At 42.3% G+C, this 18,357-nt stretch overlaps 1 long non-coding RNA gene across 1 annotated transcript in view; it reads left to right on the top strand.

The window, feature by feature from the left end:
• The window catches only part of LOC144824997 (uncharacterized), a 99,145-nt gene extending 82,245 nt beyond the window's left edge, over window positions 1-16,900 (top strand). Inside the window, exon 3 of the long non-coding RNA XR_013609232.1 lies at window positions 16,749-16,900. This is a non-coding gene — a long non-coding RNA (uncharacterized LOC144824997). The remainder of the gene's footprint in view (window positions 1-16,748) is intronic.
• The last annotated feature ends 1,457 nt before the right edge of the window (window positions 16,901-18,357 follow it).

Consider the following 18,357-nt stretch of genomic DNA (forward strand, 5'->3'; position numbering starts at 1 on the left):
TGGGTGAGTGTAATTTGGAACGTGATGTCCGAATAGTTGTGAATGGGTCTCCATCATACTGGGTTTGTATAGCAAAAAAAACCCTGAGAATATGATTTATTCATGTTTTTCTGTTTTTGTGTCTTTGTCTTTCTGTTTGGATCCAATACCGTGTGATGCAACGCAATAACAGTACATGGTTGAGTACACACCTGGGACTTTCAGGTGATATTTTTTTCATTATTTATTATAAGCAGTAGTGTTTACCACCAATAGGTCCTGACGAATGCATTGGAAACTTTGTTCCACTTACATGCAGAAACATGTTGACCACTATTAAGTACGGTTATTATTTCAAACCCGCACTTACACTTGCTTTTTAACCTTAGGGATTGGGAGATACTAATAAATTCTGTTTCTCTACCCAATTCACCTAATTTTACGATTACCTTTCACTTCTCACTATTACCACTATACACTGCTTTATTCAGGAGCCTCTTTAATTTCTGCACAATATACCTCCCCCTTGTCACATTCATCGGCTACGGTAACAACTGACCAGCCGTTTTTGTCTCCTGGGTAAGGAGAACCCAAATGATGAGAAAGAGGGCGGTACAGTGTGGCTTCTGATGGGAATCATTTTCTCCATATGCTCTTGAGCCTTGACTTGGCCGGCATCCTTAACACACAAAATGTCCTCACGGGTGTTATTGGTGTAATATCGGTGTTGTGATCCTCTCTGTTTGACTTATGATTTTGACACCCAGGTATTTTGTGTTGTGATAGTAATGTTTGGGGCCTGTACCTGGTTGGTCGCTAAACCCGCCCTGAGACCCTCCACCAAGTATTTGTTGTGTATGTGAAACCTAGAATTGGCCAAAAGGGAAAGGACAGGTAAGACGACTGAGGTTCCCCAATCTGACCCGTAATAAGGGAACTACATGTCAGCGGCTTCTATGATAAACAAAAATGCCTCAGATAACGCGACCTTCCCCGTCCCGAATTGTCTCAATACCCAAACAGTAAAGGTGATCGAAACATCCCCATCTTCCCAGAACGCCCCCAGTTTTGTATCAGCTGCCCCGGGCGAGAGTTTTTAATGTCCCTCACCCTCGGTTGTAAGAGATGTGTCGTCTTACGACTAACACAGGCCAGCCGTTGTTCCTAGGAATGATTTGTCGATGAGCAAGCTACAGAGTTTAGAATTCGAGAAATGTCACTGAACGCTTACCAACTGAACTGTGGCCTTCTGCTAGATAAACGCCCTCATGACACAAAACAAGACAATAGTCCCTCACCACAGTTTGCTATGTTCCTAGTTGTCTTCCATAAGACCTCGTTTTTTAATGAAGTAGTCAGGTTGTAAGAGACCATGTAGGAATTAGAAGGATATTTGCAAAAGTTAAGATTAGACCAAAATGAAGAAAAAATTGTTGCAATAAACCCTGTTAGAAGTAAAATGTTTAGCTGAAAGGTAGGATGCGTTGATCGAATGGAAAATTGTTTAGCCTATGTTCGTTCCTCATTAAGATACCTATCAGACCATGGTGATAGCACGTTGCACTTTTTTCGTAAAATATAAAGCCCTGGAGAACGGTATAGCTTCGTAAGGCTCGTACTAGGAAAGTGGGTCTCTGCCAGAAGAACTGACGTAATTGTAATAAACAAAATGCAAAGGATAGGTACCAGATCTCGTACCACGACAATGAATGTAACACCAACAAACACCAAAGAGATAGTTACGAAGGAAAGTTATAATAAATCCAGCAAGCCCATCGTCAATTATTTATATGTTGGTTGTGAACCCCAAAATAACGGATGTTTCTCATTTACTTGGAGCTGGGAGAGAAATAGACTTGTGTGATTACCTTCCTCTGCCAATTCTCTAAAGACTGTCTTTTTAAACTCATTTAAGGGTACCGCTGTCGGAGGAGAGAGAGACCGGATGTGGGAGCACGTGGCCTGACTACAGATCGTGGAACATCTGCGACACTGGCCAAGGCGAGACCGCAACAGTAAGGAGTCGCAGGACGAGGCACCGTTTCCGACAAAATAAGAGGAAAGGGCTGACCTGATGCCCCTGCTCGATGTTCAACGTGTGCCGAAAAGTCCCCGCTCTCTGAACTCGGTCATGAGCCCGCCTACCTAAAATTTTCCGTCCCCCTGGTCTGTTCCCGATCTGGCCCTGCTCCATCCCCCTTTTTCTCCGACCTACCCTAAGGACTACTTACACACACACTTCTTCCACCTGAACTTTTTGACAATCGACTCAAAGGGACACAGAGCGAAAAGGATCTTTTTGACCAGAAAAGCGAGGAAAAGGTCATGCCCTGCAACGCGGAAACTAGAATAGAGCTGGACCCATAGCTCCACCGTGCCAACAGAAGACGACAAAGAATGCTGAGAACTCGCTAATGATGGTCCATGACAATGGGACCTCCCCTTCGAACAATGACACCCCTGATTATTGTTTTTTACTACGTCTCATTTCTCTCCCAGCCACCATTGTATTGATTATGCTCCCACCAAAAATGAACAGAACTTACATATGTAATAACCTATCAGTTCACATTCCGAATGACTACAAGTATCTATGAAATGTACTCCATGCTCTCACTACAGAATCGTTTTTGTCCGACATTGCATTACTATGACTTTCCTGCAAACAAGTTTTATCGATAGACCCGCCTCCTAAGACGAAAGATTTTAAATGTAATGTTTATAGCTCCTTCACCTGGGTTCCTACTTCTTTACTTATGACCGCCACAGTAGACATGGATAGGAAATAGGCCAGCAAGATGTCTTGGATATGTTAAAGGGAGGACTGTGGAAAATTAGTACGGTTTGGTAAACATTATCTGCGCCATCTTGCCTTTTTCCCTGATGCCACACTTTTGTCGTGTGCACCCGCCATTTTAGGTGCCTCGATCAGAACCACCCTCTGCACGCCACTGACCCCCAGCATAGCCCTTCGCCCTCGCAAAGCCCGCACGCTGACAACCCCCCCCGCTCTCGCATGCCTTGGGTCATAAACCCCTCTTCAGCGCAGCTCTGCCTCAGAACCCCATCCTGTTCCCAGCGCGACACCTCCCTTCATTCCTTTCATGGTCCCAGGCCCTTTTTTTGATACAAACCCCCTTTCCTGTGTGCCCGTTTGTCTTCCTCGTTCCCAGGCCGCCACCTAGCTCTGCGGATACTGTTTATTGCCCCCCCCCCGTACAGTAGGAAGCTTCCCTCATCAAAGGACCCTCGAGTTGATCAAAGCCCCCACCCTATGAGATCCGATTAACCCCCCACATCCCGTGAATCGGCGGGATGTCCAGCTGCGCGATAATCATCACCTGTTGTGACCGGGGTGGGGACTTCAACTGTAAATGTGTGTGGGAACGGGCCTGAGGGGGAGATTCAGAGGATGTCCTTTCATACTTCAAAGCATTACAAGAATGTGTTACCTGCAATAAAGATCATGAACATGTGTATAAGAGGCCAGGGCCTCAGAGATGCGGCTAGAGCACCTCGTGACGATACTGGCTGTCTGAACTGATGTGTTCTCCTCCGGAGAGAATAAACCTTGTTTCCTGCCTTCCAGTCTCCAGCGCCTGCCTCTTCATTGATTAATATTTTGTGGGTTAAAGAGGCGATACCGCCGGGCAAATATTGATTGTCCATGACCTAGTTTTTACAAGAGCAGACAGAAAGAAAAAGAAAGCTGAAATTCAGCAGCATGGAGCTCCAGGTCCTTTTGGAGGAGGTGGTAAAGGTGCACCACAGACTGTTTGGAAGGCATTCCCTTACTGTGCCTGAATCAGCAAAAAGGAAGCATTGGCTTGAAATCCTAGAGAAAGTAAATGCAGTTGGAGTGACCACCAGAGACATTGAAGATTTAAAAAAGAGGTTTTATGACCTAAGGAGCCTCACAAAAAAATTAGCTGACCACCACAAACAGGCCTCGCAAACAGGTGGAGGAAAGAACACAGCACCCTCCCTCACCGACCTGGAGGAGATGGTAGCCACAACCTTGGAGCCTGAAAGCGTCCATGGACTGGGAGAAGTGGACAGCTCGGTGAAAGCTGCAACTAGAAAAGGTAAGATGCATGCACAGCAATCCCCCTCACACCCTCATCCATCCCTCACCCCTTGCAGCTAAGTTGCCCCAGTCCCAGTGTGTCTGTGCTAAACAGTAGCAATGCATCATGGTACATGTAGTCAGTTAATGAAAGAGCATGTCACACAGCACTGTAACCACCAAGTAAGGCAAATGAATGTAGACATAATGAAGGGCAGGCAGCATGTAATGAGTGTAATTTCATATGTTTAATTGTAGTGGCTGTGAGACATTTGCACCTAGCTGATATGTGCTCATATGTCCATAGGTCACACATCCAGAAGGCAGTCTCAGGAGGCGGAAGGCACGGCACCCGAGAGGGATGACAGTCATGAGCCAGGTCCCAGTGCATCACAGGACACAGGTGTTCCGAGTGGGCAGCCACCTTCCCAAGAACCTGACATCAGTGAAGAAATGCAGGCCTCCTCAAGACCTTCACAGTCCCCACTATTGGTTTCGTCACCCGAAATGCCAGCATCCCTTGAAATTGAAACACCGGCTGCACACCCTAGCAGGAGGCATGTCGTTTCCCCACTGATTGTAATGTAGACAGCTGCTGGTGAAATGGTGGGTGAAGAGTCACAAAACTTGCCTGAGGCTGACATCTCTGCCACACTACAGCCCAGCACAGAGCAGGGCCAAGTACCACAAGACGCCGCACAGTACAAGGAAGGAGTGTAGGTGCACGTGGGGAGGGGTCCAGTGTCTTCCAAGGCCTGGAGGGATCCATGGTCAGGATTCAGAGGATGCAGGGCAAGGGCATCATGTCCTGTCAAAGACAAAGACAAATGCGCAACCTCAACATCAACATGCAGGAAATTGGTAAGGGCATCAGGGAACTGGTGGAAGTTAACAAGAGCATTGCAACAGGCATACAGGACATGACCAAATCCATGCAGCAACTGTGCACAAAACTGGACTCTGAAATAACATCAAGGCACAGGGAGAGGCAGCGTGCAGAGAGGACTGAGAAATCTATCCACCGCCGGGCAACAGCCACATCCCTGCTATGCAAGCGTAGCATGAATAGTCAGGAAGTCCTGACTCAAAACAGCAATCAGCTGACAAGGGGCATAGCCGGAATGACCGGTGCGCTGGAGGCTCTACTCAATGCTCAAAGTGCACAAACTGCTGCCATTGACGTGCCGGACACTGAAGGTAGCACCAGTAAGAGCAGCACGGCAAGCCCCCATGTCGTAGAGACAAGGAGGAGCAGCAGGCGACAGGGTGAGGGTACAGGGCAAACGCCCAGTGAACAGGGTGAGACACATACACCTGCCAGTGCAAAGCGTGGCCGCAAATGAAGAGTTTATACTATGGCCTAGTGCCATTGGACTTTCAATTTCTAGATGTTAATATTTCTGTTGCACATTTGTGCCATTCAAACCTGCCTAGTGACAATATACAACTAAGGTGGGTGGAATCAACACCTGTCTGTGTGTGTTTGCTCACTGTGAGCATTGCTGTGAAATGCTTTTGTTCTTTAACATAACTAGAAACATACTAAATAAAACACATTCGCGTGCTTTCAATATAGGTCTCTGTCTCATCACTTACTCAGAAATAGTTGCGTGTTATTTCCTCACGTCTGTATCTGCCATCACTTGGTGTTGACACTCCAGCAGGTTGTGTTTCAGGCACAGCAATGTCGTCGTCATGATCCTCATAGTCTGACAACTCCACCTCAGTACCCCTCTTTACAGCGAGATTGTGCAACATAGCACAGGCAGCAATGATCTTACAGCAGGTGATGGGGGTATACTGCCTTGCACCTCCGCTCTTGTGCAAGCATCTGAACCTGCTTTTCCAGATACCAAATGTTCGCTCAACCACATTCCATGTGCTCTTGTGTGCCCGGTTATATCTCCTTTGGCTGGGTGTTGAGGGGTTGAGGTAAGGTGTGAGTATGAAGGAGCGGAGGGCATATGCACTGTCTCCTAAAAGGTAATGGGAATACATTACTCACATTCATTCATGTACTTCTTACTGCAATAGGTGTTATAGGGGTCGCACACTGTGTCTTACCTAGGAGGTATCCTTCACCAAATTCCCCTGCAGTCAGCTCTGCATAGATGCCACTGTTTTGAAATATATAGGAGTCGTGGGTACTCCCAGGGAATTTTGCCACAAGGTCAGTAATGGCGAACTTTGCATTGCTGATCACCTGCACATTGATGGTGTGGGTGGACTTCCTATTCCTGTATATATATTCTGTGGCAGCAGGGGGACAAATGGGAATGTGCGTGCCATCAATGCAGCCAATTATATTGGGGAAACGTGCCATCTGGTAGAATTCAGATTTTGTTTGGACCAGTTCAGCATGGGTTGCAGGAAAATATATATAATGCTCCATCCTCTGTAACATGGCATCAAGGAATTTGTGGAAAAACCTTGACAGGCTGCTCTGGGTCACCCCACCTACCACAGCAACCACACTCTGGTAGTTCCCAGACGCAAGCAGGTGTAGGCTGCACAGCACCTGCACGTGGGGAGGAATAGCGTGTGCCCTTGGGGTAGTGTGCTCCAACAGTGGGTGTAGGTCCCTGATGAGTTCTGTGATGGTGTCTGGGACCAACCTGTACCTCTGGAGTATCTCTGCCTCTGTGAGCATGAACAGGGTTATCCTCTGTCTGTATACCTGCTCCTCTCTCTGCCATTCCCTCTCTCCTTCCTCCTGTAGCCGTAGCCGTCTTGCAATGACATAAAATGCCGCCATTGTGCAAGAAGAATTGCATTTTGGGTCCATTTTTATAGGTTGCACCTGTTTACCACCTGATTCCAATCCATGGTAAATACCGACTCTTAAATACCGAATTTCAAGCAAATTTGGTATTTCTGAGCTTCCCTACATCTCAATATCCATTTTTACCACTTCTTATTTACCGATTCGGTATTTTACCGATTCTTTAACTTTACCGATTCGGTAATTTTACCGAATCGCAAACCTTTGCAATTCGGTAAATTTACTGATTCGGTAATATTTCCGATTCGGTATTTTACCAATTCGGTAAATTTGCCGATTCGGTAAATTTACCGATTCGGTCGATTTTTGGTCTCCTACATCCCGAAAGCTCAATACCGGTCGGTAACGGCCGAAAATACCAATTTTCGGCCGTTACCGACCGGTAATGGCCTTCCTACATCTGGCCCATGGTTGTCTATTTTGTCTATATTTTGTGGGTGTTACAGGATTGTGAACGGTTGCCGGAAGTGCGGCAGAGTTTGTTTAAACGGAGATTTCAGAATAGTAGATGTTGTAAGAGGATAGCGAAGTGACTGTCCATTGGTTAAAATGTGAATTTAAAATAATATTCATAATTACGGTAATGGCATTGATTGGCTAACATTATGCATGGATGATGGAAGTAATGCAGAGATAGAACAACAATAGGCTGTTCGTTTTAAAATTTTAAAAGGAGTATAGAGTAGTATATAAAGAAAAAGCGAAATGACATCCCCAAAAGGGGAAGAAGGATAATTTAAGTAAAGATAATTAAAAAAGAATGACATACGTCCAAACAAGCAGCTCCACCCTCTTCTCCCACGTACAACCACACTCATATCCAATACAAACATCTAAGAAGAAAAATGGATGAAACAGACTCTGCATGCGAAGTAAAGACATGCAAAGTAATTTTCTGCTGTGAAAAGACACTTCTTTAGATATTCATGGGTTTGGGAAGTAATAGCAGTCGGAGTGAAAAAATGCGTAGTAATTGCACTTGCGATGCAAAAACATCGTAGTTAATGCATGCTTAGTAATGGCATGCTAAGTATCATCATACATCCGAAACGGTACATTTGGAGGAAGGGTGCTTCTTAAAACAAATCTGTATTCAAGCAAGAAGAGAGGCAAGTATCTAACTATAATATTCAAATGATGTGGGAAATTGGAATATTAACAATATGTAGAGTAGTGGATGAACACTCCCAATGTTAAATAATTCTACTGTCATGGGTGATTGAGTCTCAGGCGTTGTATATGGAATACACCACTTTGTAACAACTCGTCAAATTAGTGCGGTGCTCTTGAAAGGAGGAGAAAGCACCATGCTTCCCCCAAACTAATCAATCCAAAGATTAAACTAACAATTTTACCAAATTCAAGGCACACAACAACAACAATGAAATTACAGTTAGTGAAATTAATGAAAGATGCTGGGATTCTTGTTCCTCTTTGCGATCTTTATTTAGCCAATTGCCGACGCGTTTCGTCGCAGCGGGAATGTACCCCTTATGACTTTCTCAGAGCTAAAACATACCAAAAAATACCAGTGTTGTAATATATACAAAGTGCACATCCAATATATACATTGATGATGGTACCCGATGCAAATAAAGCAGATAGAAAAATGGAGGTTTCATTGAGGAATGTGTGGTTGACACAAGGGTGTTAGAGTTAGAAGTGTCAGATTTTTTTGAGAGAAAATTCATGTAAGTTACTTTAATGGACTCGAACAAGTCAAAAAATTAAACCGGTAAAATTCACAAACCAATTTAATAATAACATAAAAGGCTTAAAACAAAAACACCGCAAAGAGGATAAGGTAATTTTTTTTTTTTTTGAGTAAGTAGACTTTTAAATTGAGTTACTGCAGGGACAGCTCATATTTGACATGTCTCAATTCTTCTTACTATGTACCATGGCCTTATGGGCTTCAAGGTGGCTTATTTAATATTGGAAGAAGGTGTTTAAACATGTGAAAAAGGTGAATTCCAAAATAACTTGCTGCCTTGCTGCAGCTTTGCCTAGAACACTCCAGATCTGCAATACCACCCCAGAAAGCAGTGAAAATCTGCCTGGCTCAGATTTGCTGGCACGACTGCTGTTTTTGGCGCAAGGACTCCATCACGATTGGGATTTGCATCCAACCTCGGCCTCTAAGGCAATTCAAGACACGGCACCCGGGCCCTATCACCCAAGCACCCCAAAGCAAACAGAGTGACTTTAAGTGACCACCGTCCACATGACTGGGGGGGAGACACTGAATGATTGCCTCCACCTCGGGCTCACACCACACTGACCTGGAACCCACAATGCTCAGATCAACTACTAGAAGTTGGGTAGAAGAAGAAAGCGACTAATAAAAAAGGCTCATTATATGGTATTGCCTACCCCAGTCCAAGCTTTCCTGCCCCATACATCTGCAGAACCTCACATAGAGGGACGTGGTTATGCTACCACTGTCCACCAGAATACTGAGAGTTGTGCATACACAAGGTACTCATTTACAATGGCTTCCTGACGAAGGCTGCTTAGCTGAAACACACGTAGGATACAATCTACAAGCCATGTTGTACATACATAAGGCTTAGCCCTACAAACCGGGTTGTACATGAAAATTCCATCTTCACCCATCCTACCTTATGTTTTGCAAGCCACTAGGAACCAGACTGTTCAGTCTTTAAGAATGTTTTACCAATGATTAAATAAATGTGATTCTATATAGGTCACAAAAGTACAATTGATTATATTGTAGCATGTATTTACGATTGTTTATATATATATATAAAAGAAGATATCTGTTCTACATCTGAACAAGAACCTTGACTAGGCCTGTTTTTTCCCATGAATTATTGGATAAAATGAATTTCATAACAGAAGAATGAATGTGGAAGTATGACAGGCTTGTTAAATTACATTTTAGATGGAATAATAAATTGTCTTTAAATGGGACAGTGTAACTATTTGTGTATAATGCTCAAGACTTTTTGATAGCAATAAAGTGTTTTCACATTAAGTCTGATCTTAGTTTCAGAATTTACATTGGTTTGCCCATACTTTCATTAGTTGCCTAAGTGTTCTAACATACAATAATCAGATTTGCTGAAAGCCTTAATGCCCACCATGAGAATGAACAAAAAGAATAACACTTTTGGAAAGGGAACCAGTATCAGCCAGGTGGCTGATAGGGCCTCTTCGCATTGAGCCACACATTCCCATCGCCTTTTTCTTTAAAATGTTATTCTTTATGGGGAAGGTATTAGTTAGGACCTTTTTGTTTGTAAAGGAAAGTAAGGATGCTGTTTCAGAACAAAGGGTGTTCATTTTCTTTAAATGTTGGCATGAAGTATTAGGATAAAATTTTTATTTTCCCAGAATATTATGGAATGAGTGACACATTGTTCTGAGGTGAGATCTGTTATTGCTAAAGCCTTTTTGGAACCTGACATCACTTGCTGCAATGTCTGTTATTTCATGAGTTATGACCTGCTTGTAAAAACTAATGCTTTTAAGGCAATATATTTGTAAAGGTCAGTGCCAAATTATAGTTTGTTTTCTAAAATGTTTTATGGGACAATAATCACCCACAGAAGGGGTTGTGCACTGATTCTCTTGCTTATGATTTCTGGTTTGTATTGGAAATATTGTTGTTAGAGTAGCAACACTTACCATTGCTAACATAGGACTTCAGGCCCTTCTACAATTGACTCTGACCACTGAATATGCTCAGGGAGAAACTTTATGCAGAAATGTAAATGAAACAGATCAGATCTATATAAACCAAAGCCAAATGAAAGAGGTTATAGAAAGATCAATAAAAATATGTTCCAGCCACATTCGTCAAAAACATATCATATAGTGTTAGCAGAGGAAGGCCGATCTATGTAATTCATCACAGATGTGCCCGAAGGCAAGGGAAGCATAACCAAAATATTATCCCTAAATGAGCCCTCAACAAAGCAGGAGACATTTGAAAACAAATGGCATGACATTGTTTGACTATCATTTGATATCCCAGTCTCTAATATGGTTGGCAGGATATACATGGAATTACAAAAACTACCTCTACTACAAAAGCAAACTCTACAGACAAATTTATGAGTCTAAGAAAGAGTACAGGCAACGCATTCTGAAGGATCCAGTGCTGTACATCAAACTATTATCAATGGTTTCATAGCTACTTAAAGGATTTTCTGTGTTCCCAATAATCTGTCTTTAAATATCAGAAAATTTTAAGTAGCGTTTTGCATAAACATATTGCAATTCAGTGACTTTGCAATCTGAATATGTATCCTCTTTTGCTATGTAAGAGGCTAAACTGTTTATGGCATCTAAGATTAATTAATATTAATTGTTTTGTCTTTTTCTGTCAATTTGTAAGGGAAAGTTATGAAAAAACTCAATTGTTATTTGCTGTCGAGTTTATGGATAATGTTACACTGAGGGATAATGTTGAAAAAAGTAGCAAGTTGTAGATAATTTTACATAATAAGTGTACAATAGGTATCTTTTCATGAAATGGAAAGAATATGGTTGGCAAACCGAATGAGCAAAGCCCATTTAAAATCAGGTGCGCACTTAGATAAATGGAATTACCTTACTCTATAATTTCAAAGTAAATGCAAATCAAATTAAGACACATGATTATTTTCTACTAATTTAAAAAAAGGCAATTGAAATAAACATATTAGAGATGCTATAAACTTGAGTAAAACAAACATCACTATTAACATAATTTCATTGATTTCTGCTGTTCAGACGTTGCAACATGTAATAGGTCGAATTTGAGTGTTTTGGCACATCCTATATGAGGGCTTTAACTGGTACTCTGTTATCACTTTGAATAATCTTCAACTGCTTCATGGCTTTAAAAGAATGGCTGTAATGAATTTATATTCTTCTCCAGGTGGTCAGTAATTTGCTGACTATGTCAACTTTTGTGAGAAAGTCTTGCATAATGAAGTTGATGCAAAGTGGCAAACACAGGACCTTGAAGTAGCCACCATTTTCCATGGCCTTCATTATAATACTGCCATTGTCCGTGGCAGCAAATCCAATTCTGAGATCTCTGGGTCACAGCTATTAAAATATCTTGCTGTTAAAGGCTTCCAAGATGTTTGCAGCAATATGAGATTTCTTCATTACAAGCATGGCTACTGTTGCATCCCACCCTTAAAACTTTCTTCAGCACTGAGACCTAGAGATACCTGTTGTCTGTACCCCACACAAGAGATCCATTGTGCAGTGAGACACGTGTAATCAGAGGCTTGACAACTTGTCCACAAGCCTGTTGTCAGGTGGATTCTGTGAACAGCACTCTCAATTGCAGCACATCCTGATGGAATGCTGGAACAGCTACTCTGACAAAATAGGTCCGTCTGGGAACCTTCCATTTCAGGCAGATGGACACCCCAAATTGAGAGGTTGCTGAGGTGGCTAATACTGGTGCAGTGCTGGGACTGGGCTACTTTGCATAAAGAGCATTTCACCCTCTTCTTCCTGATCACTTTCACTTCCCACAGTGATTGGAGCAGATTCCCTTCTCTCACCACCCCCACCACCTGCAGTACTTTTTTTAAGGTATGCCTCCCACCGGATTGCATAGTATTTTTTCACATTGGTCATTTTGCCTACTTTACCATAGTGTGAACCAGGTTTCCCTCAACAAACACCTACATGCAAATGGAGCATATCGCAACGTTATATCCCTGCCTGTCCCAAACTGGGAAAGTGAATTTTTTAGTGGACCACTGATGCCACTGCCAATGCCTGAAGAACTTGAGATAGCCACGTGTGTTGCGGATTGGCTCTCTGCAGTGCATACTTCTACTCAGGTGTTGGTGGTGGATGCAGGACTCAGCGGGCCTATTATTTCAAAATGTTTACAGTGAAATAGAAGTGGATTTTTGGCATCCGCACATATTTCTAAATGGAACTCATACAGAAGCATAAATTTAGGTGCTGGAAACCTGGGTTCGAGCATCGGGGTTGCGTCCACATCCTGTGATTCTGGGCAAATCACTTAATCTTCCTGTGCCTGACTATGTAAAGTAACCGGTGCTCATGTACAGAGCTTCAATACCTTCGGGTTGAGTTTGCGCTATATAAAATCTGCATTAAAAAAAAATTGTTCCGTGAATAGAGGTAACTGAAGCTCCACACACTTACCTGCACTGAAGCACTAAGTTTCACATTGATTTCAGAATGGAGTTGTGAATTAGAGCAGATGTTATATTTTACAAAATGTTGTGATCAAATTTGTATGTATATGGAGAGGCCATGTTACCTCACTTATCATTTATGCAAATAGCCTGAACTTTTATTCTAAAACATATCAACCAGTTTGTTTGTTCTTAAAAACACATCATACTATTGTAATTGTGGATGTGTGCCACATATGTAGGTACTGAAGTGTTGTGTGTCACGCGTGAGGAGAAGTCAAGCATTCTGGATCTTAATATCAAGACTGTGTGGCTGTTCTCTACATGTGACTCTTGCGAAAGTATAACACTATCCTGCACACACATAGAACCCTGCAATGCAGACCCCTATCCAATTTGTTTGAGGTATGAATGATGTGTAGCTAGGCAGCACACAATGCTCCACAGGTAAATGGTAAATGGACTGTGGCTCTGTATTATAGATTATTGTGTGATGAATGTGGTACACTTTCAGCCACATTTATCAAAAGCTTCTATTGTCCTTGCATCATGCAAGATGACACAAAGACAATGCAAGCCCTTAAATGCACACTTTACAATCATAGCTACCTTGCAGAACTCTACAAACATTTTAAATATGGATTAACACAAGACAGAACAAGTCACTGAGTTGCATTCTGTGGGTGAAGCATGAGTGTTCCTGCACATTTACCCCTGGTATTTGGGGCACTGACAAATTAATTCACACTTAAAAATTTGGAAATGTGTCCATTCTGATATGTTGTCCTATATTAGGGGCCACAAGAAAATACATCTTCATTTCTCCTCCTAATTTCCTCTTTCCACACACATAGAAAGACTGAAATGCCTCTAAGGATTCCTTTGGGGAAGGAAGCTCCCACGTCCTGCACAACAACTATGCTGGCTGTAACACAGACACCCTTGCACTGTGGTACAAAGATGCCTGTGTTGGCACTAGGCTGCATACAGTGCACCAGCACAAGGAGAGAGCAGAAATGCCCAATATCTTTGAAAATAGTGATATTTTCTGCTCGCTGTCTTTTATGCTATGTAGCACAACAACTTCAGTAGCTGCCATACATTGAGTGAAATGTTTGTAATTGTGCCCTGATGTTTGAAAATGATCACATTGCAAATTTCAAAATATATATTACACACATTATGTTTTCACTCTCCTTGTGTGTCTTGTTGGTCCTCCATGTCAGCACTGTTCCATGCCCTGAACTCTGGCAACCAACTCAGTTGGAATAAGTGATGCTACCTGCTCCTCCAATAGGCCCAACTCCTCCTGGATATCCGGGTCCTCCTCCGGTCCTCATTGCAGGCCTAAAGCTTCCTGGACAGTTTTTCTTTTGCCCTGCAATTGTGGTCTTGCCATTTTCTTTTACACTCTGCAACAGTCCTTCTTGTCGGCGCCATGCAGTTGATCTTGTCAACTATTGCTTGCCATGAAGCATCCTTCTTGGCTAATGGCAACGTGTAGGTGACAAACAAAAGGTGTTCGTTTGTAGTCGTAGGAGGGTGATTCTATTGCCATTGCCTCTACACTTCCTCTACTGTTTTTTTGAAGTTCATTTGTAGTCACCTCACTTATCAATAGTTAGCTTTCCTCCTCTGTTAAGTCTAGTTTTGTCTTCTTTTTGCCCTGGATTTCAAGCATCTTCAAGGTTGGTGCCCTCCTTTGTTCCTGACGCTCCTTCCATAGTGAAAAATGGTTAGGTGTTGGTACAAACAATTGTGTTGTGCTGCATGGCTTTTTAAAACTTTTGCATCATGCATTGCACTCCTGCGTGATGCAATGCTAACTTGTGGCACATATAAGTGTCTTGCGGCATGCAAGTCAGTGTTGCATCACACAGGAAGTACAAACTTGCTTCAAGCTGCATGACGCATCTCCCGGCCCTGCATCACCATGCACCATATACTAAATATGGTGCATCATGATGCAAAAAAAGTGGTTTAAAGCAGTGCAACGCATTCTCACACAATGCTGTGAAATGCAGAAGTGTGCGAATCATGATATATCTGACCCCAAATGGCCAGTGCTAATGATCACGTCATACAGTGGCTCCTTCAATCAAACACAGCTTTGTTAGACAGGCAAGAATTTTGATTGTACAAATACTATATTAAATGTGAAAGTACGAGTTGGTGCACTTTTGACAAAAATGCAAAAAATATCTGAAAATGTTACTCACGGCACTGAGCCACAAAGCTTACGTGCACACTGGAGCAAGATTGATGAGCTTTGATGAATTTTCAGAACTTTGGCTTATTATTGTAATAGACAGTGCTATGTTTTCAGGCGACTTGTTATATTGCTAAGATGGACCCGTCCACTAATTGTTGATTGCTCAAAGAAAAGATATATTCAAATGCATAATTGAGTTTGTACAAAGAAATAGCTATTATGTGCCTCCATTTCGTCTGTATCATAAAACATATGGGTCAGTAAAGTATTCAGAAATCACTTCTCAATGTATGGATTGCTTTAAGTCAAGATTAATGAATTATTAAATGTCTTAATTTTTGTATAAATACTTTAAACAAGTAGTTGAAACCATTGATAGAAACACTGCCATAATACAATATTACAATATTGTATTTTATTGTTACTTTTCAATCTAAATCATAAAATTTCTGATTCACGCAGCTAAACACAAATAATATATTTGTGTGCTGGGTCCCCATATGTAACTATATAAAATAAAAAACATTTCCAAGTGTGTAAATTATCATTGGAGGATACTTTTTTTGACATCTAGAAATCCATTCTCCAACATTTTAAGAATCAAAAATCCTTTTTCAATTCAAACAATAGAAACAATTTCCTCTAATCATTGCCAACAAGTTTCAGCCTTTAACTATTTCTTCAGCATCTTCTTACCAAGAGAATATGAATCAATAGTCGATTAATAGGAGGTGAGCAGATTAGAAAAAATATTTGTACTTCTTTATAAGAAAGTGACATAAAGACCCTATGGTTGTTGGAGGCCACCATCTTTCGTATCTTAGACAATGTAGTCCCAATATTTCCTGATTTATGCAGAATCATTTTCACGTCTGCCATTAGATACAGATGTCGTCTGACCTTAGCACATACATCTGAGGGCAGGGAGGTAAAATAGAAAAGGAAAGGGTAAGAGGCCAGGATTGGGCAAGAAGCAGTGCAGACAGATGGTGTGAGGCACTCATGAGGACAGGTAGCTGGCAACAGAACTCACTAAGTGACACGCTTACATTAATTAGCAGGACATGTGATACCGTTAATGCCTTCCAATGATAGTGAGGAGAATACCATTAAATGGGGTAATACTAGTACCTCCTTTTTTTACGGCTGTAACCTCTTGTTCTAGCCTAATTAACAGAAGGAGATGTATTAGAGCTGAAGCTCAAGCACAGTGAGTCACAAATGTGTTGAATTTTCTTATGAAAAATGACCAGCATGTTTCTTCCTCATTTCCAGGCAAAAGGCTGTGCCTGAAATCATAAACCTTAAGCCATCTTTGGATCTACAATTTTGTTTTCTTTATTACATAAACGTTGGCTATGCTGATAATACAGCATAATATGTTCAGAACTTGTGTGCGTAGACCTGCAGATCACCAGTTTGGCTTTGCAGAAAGAGTACTTTCTATTTGTGAATGGCATTATACAAAATAGTACAATATGGTCAGGTTAATTGATGTTTGTATGTTTCTTTAATATTGCTCCAAGTGATAAATGTTATTATTTATTTATTTTTTGAAAAAATGAGGCACCGTGAATTTGCTATCTGCGTGCACAACCTGCTAGAGTCCATAGTGGATGCTGAGGAGCTACCTGTCAACAGAAGGAAATGGAGATGTCCGAGCATCGGGATGCTACGACCAGGTGGTGCTGAGGGTCACAAAGCCTGTGGTGCCAATGCCAGAGTGGCACTACATCTTTGAATGTTGTGTCAGTGCCAAAAGCAACCCAGGGTAAAGGACACCTAACAGGTGGGTAGGGGCACCCCTCAGTGAATCACCATAGGACAGAGGGGCAGAAGAGCAGCACAGTGAGCACCATGAGGTTGATAATTTACAGGAGACACCAGGTGTTTTAATCCACGTTGAGCATGTCACAAAACCCTATAATTCACAAGGATGACATCATCCGGTTGTGTAAAGATACATAATACCCCAGAAGATCCTTTTCAAGCCCAGAATAATGTGAGTGTTGCGGAGAACCTTTAAACCAAAAAACATGCAGTTGATTATTAAAATGAAACATGTGTAATTGCTAATTAAACTGAAACAAAATGAATAGGGAACTTGACATCAGTGTCAAACTCCACGAGTTCCAAACCCTCCTACAAATGTCTACTTTTCACCCCGTGATGGTTAATAACAACAAATACAGACATATATTTGAAGTAATGTAGTCTGAATTGAAGTTCCTTAACCTTGTATGTTTATAAGGCAAAATCTGGGATGCACACCTTGATGCCCATAATCTATGTCAGACATTTCTTAACTTATGTCAAAGATTCCAATCACTGATAAGATTCAGGGCCTTATCATGACTTTGGCAGTCCTATAGGGGACTGCACAATGTGCCATCTGCTGTAGGATCACCAAAGCCACGGTGTGATCGCCTGCCAGATTAGGAGCCAAATCCTGGTCTGGCGGGTGGTCCTGTGGTGGTCTGACAGTGGCGGTCTGTGAGGCTCACAGGAGAGCCTCACATGCAGACCACCACTACCAGAGCACTGACTGCTCCTTCCTGGCATACATGCCACACCGTACAGGAAATGGGAGTGTAAATACTGGGGGGCACTACAAACAACCCCACATGCACCCCCAGCTACAAATCTGGCTGTGGGCTCTGTTAGGGCCGCATTCCTTTGCGATTCCAACACCCATTTCAAGCTGGGATCACCGCCATGAAAAGGGCAATGAAATGGCAACTCGGAATATGCTCAATGGTGCCTTGATCCCGGTGGTGGCGGATGTCTTGTGGCAGTCTGATGGCCTCAGTAAGAACAATGTGCACAGTCCCACAGTGTGGCGGTGTGGCGATGTTTGTACCACCAACACTGGTTCGGTGGACCTATGGACTGCGGAACTCATAATGAGGTCCTCTGTTTATAATGACTCTAACTTGACCACCTGTCAGAAGAGGCCCTTCACCCAGAATATTGCTGTATAACACAAACCACGCTGATGCAGCCACCTTTGAAGTGGCTATCACTGCTGCAATGGGTGGGATTCCCAAAGTTGGGGACCTAGTTCAGGAGAAAATCCAAGACAAGCAAGTTTTTGAACCATACTACAGACTACCTGTCACTGTTCTTGGGATACAAAGCAACAGAACTGTTATTCTGCCTAGATCAAGGAGAAATA

Source organism: Lissotriton helveticus, chromosome 3_1, assembly GCF_964261635.1.
Source record: "Lissotriton helveticus chromosome 3_1, aLisHel1.1, whole genome shotgun sequence".
Taxonomy (NCBI): domain Eukaryota; kingdom Metazoa; phylum Chordata; class Amphibia; order Caudata; family Salamandridae; genus Lissotriton; species Lissotriton helveticus.